Raw genomic sequence first — 6017 nt, forward strand, 5'->3', positions numbered from 1 at the left:
GGGAGGTGCAGCCCACCATCCCTTGTGGGAGTCAAGGAATCAAACCAGCAACCCTATGGTTGACAGCCTGCGCTCCAACCACCTGAGCCATCTGGCCATCTAGGAGCTGAGCGGCAGCTCATTGACTTTATTCTAGTTGCGGAGGGCGCAGCTGGCTGGCCCACGTGGGAATTGAACCGGCAGCCCTGTCACCCAGAGCTCGCGCTCTAACCAACTGAGCTAACTAAGTCTCCAGCCAATAGCCATGGAGGAAGAGAAACCAACTACCTACCACATAAGTGAATTTAGAAGCATATCCTCTCCAATTTAAGCCTTCAGATGAAGGTGCAGTTCCAGTAGAAGCTTGAAAGCCACCTCATGGGAGACTTTGAACCAGAACTGAGCTACACACTCCCAGTATGTCTTTCCAGTCTCATTTTGGAGCTAGCCCTCAATTTATAGCTTCCCCCATGTGCAATTTTTTAATTGGAATGTATTGGAGACTGAGTTGTCATTTTGAGTTTCTCACAGTCTAGATTTTGCTGATTGCATCTGACTTTAAGTTCACTGATTCTTTCCTCTGTCTGCTCCATTCAGCTGTTGAACCCATCCAGTAAAATTTTAATTTCAGTTATTGTATTTTTCAGTTCTAAAATTTCCATTTGGTTCTTTTTTTTATCTCTTCTATTTCTTTGCTGAGATTCAGTGACCCTAGACTATCATCAAAATGATGTCTTTAAAAATGTGAATATATGATAGAGTGGCAGAATGTGGTAGTCAGTCTCCAAGGTGACTTCCAACGATTCCTGTCTCCTAATCTTCACAACCTGTGTAGCTCCTCCAACATTCTACTGTGTTAGTCTGTGTAACCAATAGCATCTGTCAGGAGTGATGGCATATCACTTCTGAGATTAGGTTATAAAGGACTGTGGCTTCTGTCTTCGGCACTCTCTTCCTCCCATGCACACACACTCAGATCACTTGCTCTGGAGGAAGTGAGCTGTCCTGTGGTCAGGAGATTCAGGCAGTGTACCATGTTTTCCTGAAAATAAGACCTAGCTGGACAATTAACTAATGCATCTTTTGGAGCAAAAAGTAATATAAGACCCGGTATTATATTATATTATATTATATTATATTTATTATACTATATTATATTGTACTGGGTCTTATATTACAGTAAAATAAGACCAGGTCTTATATTAAGTTTTGCTCCAAAAGATACATTAGAGCTGATCATCTGGTTAGGTCTTATTTTCAATGAAACACGGTGTGGTGGGGAACTAAAGTCTCCAGCCAATAGCCATGGAGGAAGAGAAACCAACTACCTACCACATAAGTGAATTTAGAAGCATATCCTCTCCAATTTAAGCCTTCAGATGAAGGTGCATTTCCAGTAGAAGCTTGAAAGCCACCTCATGGGAGACTTTGAACCAGAACCACCAGCTAAGCTATCTCCAGATTCTGACCCACAGAAACTATAATAAGTGCTTTTTTTAAAAGCTAGGTTTTGAGGAAATTTGTTATGTATTAGCAGATAACTAATACATCAGGGTTTGTACCTGAGTCCCTGCTCTACCACTTACTAAAAGATGCAGGACAAGTTGGATAGCTTCCTGAGCTCCAGTTTTGTTACTTGGAAACTGATGACCATTTTTGTCTCACCTACTTTTCAGGGTTGTCATGAGTCTCACATAATATAAAACATTATACAACTATTAATTTATCAAAACTAACCCCCATTTTATATATGAAAACTGGAAGGCCAAAGGAATGGAAAGAATTGACAGAGGAGGCATTAAGGTACAGAGGAATTACGTGACTTGTCCAGGCTTCAATTATTTAGAAAAGGAGCGAGGACTGGAATCCAGGGGTCATGACTCCAAGTCCAGTTATTTCCCCTATGATGCCTAAAGTATCACATGCTATTAACATTAAACAGTCACTCCATATTTCAGGAAAATAGAAAGCAGGTAGATTATGGCTTGTACATGGTTAACCAAGGGAATTGTATTTCTTCTATGGCACATGACAAATCTGAAATAAATGCAAGAGGGTCAGACTCGTTCCAATTCAAATTGCTTTTACATTGTAAAGCCAACATAGAACCAGTTACTCCTTCCTTCCGCTCTCTGTTGCTCTGCCAGTCATTTCAACACGCTGAGTCCAAGTGCATGGGCACCCAGCCCGAAGGTGACTAACACCATCTCTTTGCACCCAAAACATGTATAATAGGCAAATAACACTTTTATTTAAAACCTCGCTAGACAAGTTGGTATCAGTATCTTTACACTACAAATACTCCTTTGTTATGCAATTTCAGTAAAAACATAGTTGACTGAGAAGAGAAAAAAAAGAAGTTAACAGTATTTTGAGCCAACCAGGTCAGACCATTTGGGCAACAGTGTTTAACCTTAACAGGGTTTCAAACTTTTTTTCCTCAACTATTTTGGTAAACTATCTCACTTTCTGCTTTCCCCTCAACTTCAGTCTACTGCTAGGGGAAAAAGTGACATTTTAAAATGTTGAATAAGAATCTGATCCCAATCAGACAAAAATAATGTGTATATTGTAAACATAAAAATAGTTGTGTTGGAGTGGTAGGATCATTTTTTTTCCGTTCTTGGTTTTGTTTTTAATTTTTAAAAATAAATTTATATACAACATAGAATAAAACATTATATACACTACATAGTAATATATCTTATATATAATTTATATTTTTAATTTAAAAATTCAAATTTTATACATCTGTCTTAAAGTGGGATTTACTAGATCTTTTCGGTTTAAATAATAACTAGTTATGGTTTATATTTTTACTCTTCATGTATATCAGTTATATTCTTTAGTTGCAAGCAACAGAAACTAACCCTGGCTACTTAAACAAAAAGAGAACCTATTTGAAGAATATGGGAGAGAGTATAGGACTCAAAGGGAGGCCTTAGAAAAGCAGGAGGCAGGCAGCCTCTGACAGTGGCCACTACACCGAGCATAAGGCCCTGCCACTGGAGGAACTGAACACTCGCCAACTACTTCTGTTTCTTCTGTGCTCAGTGCCTGAGTCTAAGATGCAAAGTTTTCAGAGAGCGAGATTCTGCTTGCCCAAAGGCATGCCATGCTAGGATGTCCTGAGCTGATGAACGAAAGAGGGAGTTGAAAGAAATCTCCCAGGTCCCCTCCATTTCCATGTGGGAGAGCAGAACACTTTGAGGATCCATCCCAACACAGCTTTTAGCAGTGGGCAGATAGTCATCCCCAAAAGGAGATGAAAATATTGACTGGAAGGCCCAATGTCCACTAAGCTGTAGATTTGTTCTCAGCACTGGTTGAGAAGTTTGTGCGAATATGAACTGTCTTCCAGCAGTGTTTTAGATGGACACCCACACATCTTTTCTCCTCACCCATCAAGGACCAGCAAATACATGCTTTGGGTATGACATGTGCTGCTTTGTATAACTTGATCTAATAGCTACACTCAAACTATGTGAATCAAATCTAATCTTTTAAACATATCCCACATCCATTACCAATGCCTACTGCTGTGTTCCCCATCCCAGGCACTGTCTCTCCTTTTCACCTCCTTTTGATGACCCACATAGCTTTTCCTGAGAAATATTCTGTATTAATAGGCATTGCATAAAAATGAAAAGGAAAGAGGACCCACACGTTTAAGAAATACTGGTTCAACCAAATCTACAAATCATAGTTTGTCTAGATAGATCTTCAAAACAGAGTAGAATGGTCTGTAGCTTACTTTAAGTAACTATTAAACCACATTCTCAGGAGATGAATTCCACATGGGTTTAAGACACAAGTGGTTTAACTGCATTTTTGATAGAGGTGAAAATGTCAAAAATTTTATTAACATTCAGTTTAAAAAGCTTTGTAACAGTGGTCCAACAAGATATAGGAGTGCTGCTTCTTAAAGAAGTTAACCCTTTAGGGTTTGGTCCTTGGTTTAGAAGTTGTGGAGCTTTGGTATTTTTTTGTTAAGAGCTTTAAGAATTCATTATCTTGGTCCATGGCTGGTAATATCATGCCATTTTCTTCTTCCTTCTGAGGAGAAGAGACACTGTTATATCTCCAGGCTCTCAACACATTGTTACCACCATCAGCTCCTTAACATCTGTAGATTAGAATTTGCTCTACATTGGCCTCAAGGCTCCCTCTGAGAAATTGAAGGAGAAGCATTGAAATATCTCAGGATGGACCTTAAATGCAGTTTTTGTGTGTGTGTGTGTGATAAAACATACATATCATAAAATTTACCATCTTTGATCATTTTTAACTGGACAGTTCAGTGGCATCAAGTCCAGTCACATGGTGCAACCATCACCGTCCATCTCCAGAACTTTCTCATCCTTCTAAACCAAAACTGTACCCATTAAACAACTCCCCATTCCCCTAGAAACTACCACTCTATTTTCTCTGAGTATGACTACTCTAGGTCCCTCACGTAAGTGAAATTATACAGTATTTGTTCTTTTGTATCTGGCTTATTTTTAAATAAAAAAACAGTTTTTTGATACATAGACTGCTAGCCTTACAGTGAGTAAGGATACAAATGGGTGTAGCTGTTACTTCTAGATCAGAAGTCTTTAACCTCGAGCCCTTAGAGGAGTCCTATTGATCCGAACCTTCTTTAAGGGACAAGTCTCCTAATTATAAGGTTTTAAGAGGAGGTTTAAATTCAGAAGATGCTCATCAACAGTCTGGGTCTTCTCTGCTTTGAGAGCATTCTCTTGGTCCCAAACCAAGATTAGCTGCGTCTGGGTAGCAACAATCACTGCCCTGGTCTTATTTATTGTATGGCTCTGGATTATGCTACTGATTCAAGTTTGACACCTAACAGTATCACTTGTTCTGTAACCTCCTCGCTCCATGTTTACCTGGCCACCTAGAACTTTGAGCTCACCTTCCTCATAGGAAACATAGCGAACATAATGCCCAACAAAACCATAATTAGATACTGCTTTACACTCATTAGGATGGCGATGACAAAAAAATAAAGAGAAAATAAGTATTAGTGAGGATTCTGAGAAATGGAAACCCTTGTGCATTGCTGGTGGGAATGTAAAATGGTGCCGCCACTGTGGAAAACAGTATGGTGGCTCATCAAATTTTAAAAGTAGAACTACCATATGATCCAGCAAGTCTACTTCTGAGTTTATACTGAAAAGAACTGAAAGCAGAAACTTGAACAGGCATGTCTACTCCCATGCTCATAGCAACATTATTCACAATAGCCCAAGGGTAGAAACAACCCAAGTATCCATCAGTGAAGGAATGGATAAGCCAACTGTGGTCCATCCATACAGTAGAATATTATTTGGCCTTAAAAAGGGAAGACATCCGGACATATACCACAGCATGGTTGAACCTTGAAGACGTTATGCCAAGTGAAATAAGCCAGTCACAAAAGGACAAATACTAACGATTTCACTTAAATGAGGTACTTAGAGTAGTCAAATTTACTGAGACAGAAAGTAAAATGGTGGTTACCAGGGGCTGGGGGAGGAGGAATGGGGAGTTAGTGATTAAAGGGGACTGAATTATGGTTTGGAAAGATGAAAAAGTCCTGAATTGCACAGTGGCGATAGCTGCACAGCAATTGTCACTAAACTATACATTTAAAATTGTTAAAATGGTACATTTTGTAATATTTTACAATGAAAGTTTTTAAAAAATGTCTGTTATCTGATCATTATTCCCTGCTCCTGCAGAAAACTTAGAAGCCTCTTGTAGACTTCATCCCAAACATCCTATTCTGGAAAGAAACAGAAGGCAGTAAATAGCAAAATGATGTTTCAAAAGCTGGCCTGCCCTCGTTTAATTTTTTCAATAACAAGTCATTTTAGCATTACATCCCTTCTCATCCTATTCCCCTCCCGCAAAGTTTGGAAAGTAGGAAAACAAGTAGGAAAACAAGACTGAAATTTGAAACCAGAGGCAACAGGACAGGCTTCTGTGGGACTAGAATGGTTTCCAGGAGTCAGAGCTGCCACTCCAAGGCGGCCGTACAGCATGGCTTGGGGAGA

This window comes from Rhinolophus hipposideros (assembly GCF_964194185.1).
Source record: "Rhinolophus hipposideros genome assembly, chromosome: 23".
Classification (NCBI taxonomy): domain Eukaryota; kingdom Metazoa; phylum Chordata; class Mammalia; order Chiroptera; family Rhinolophidae; genus Rhinolophus; species Rhinolophus hipposideros.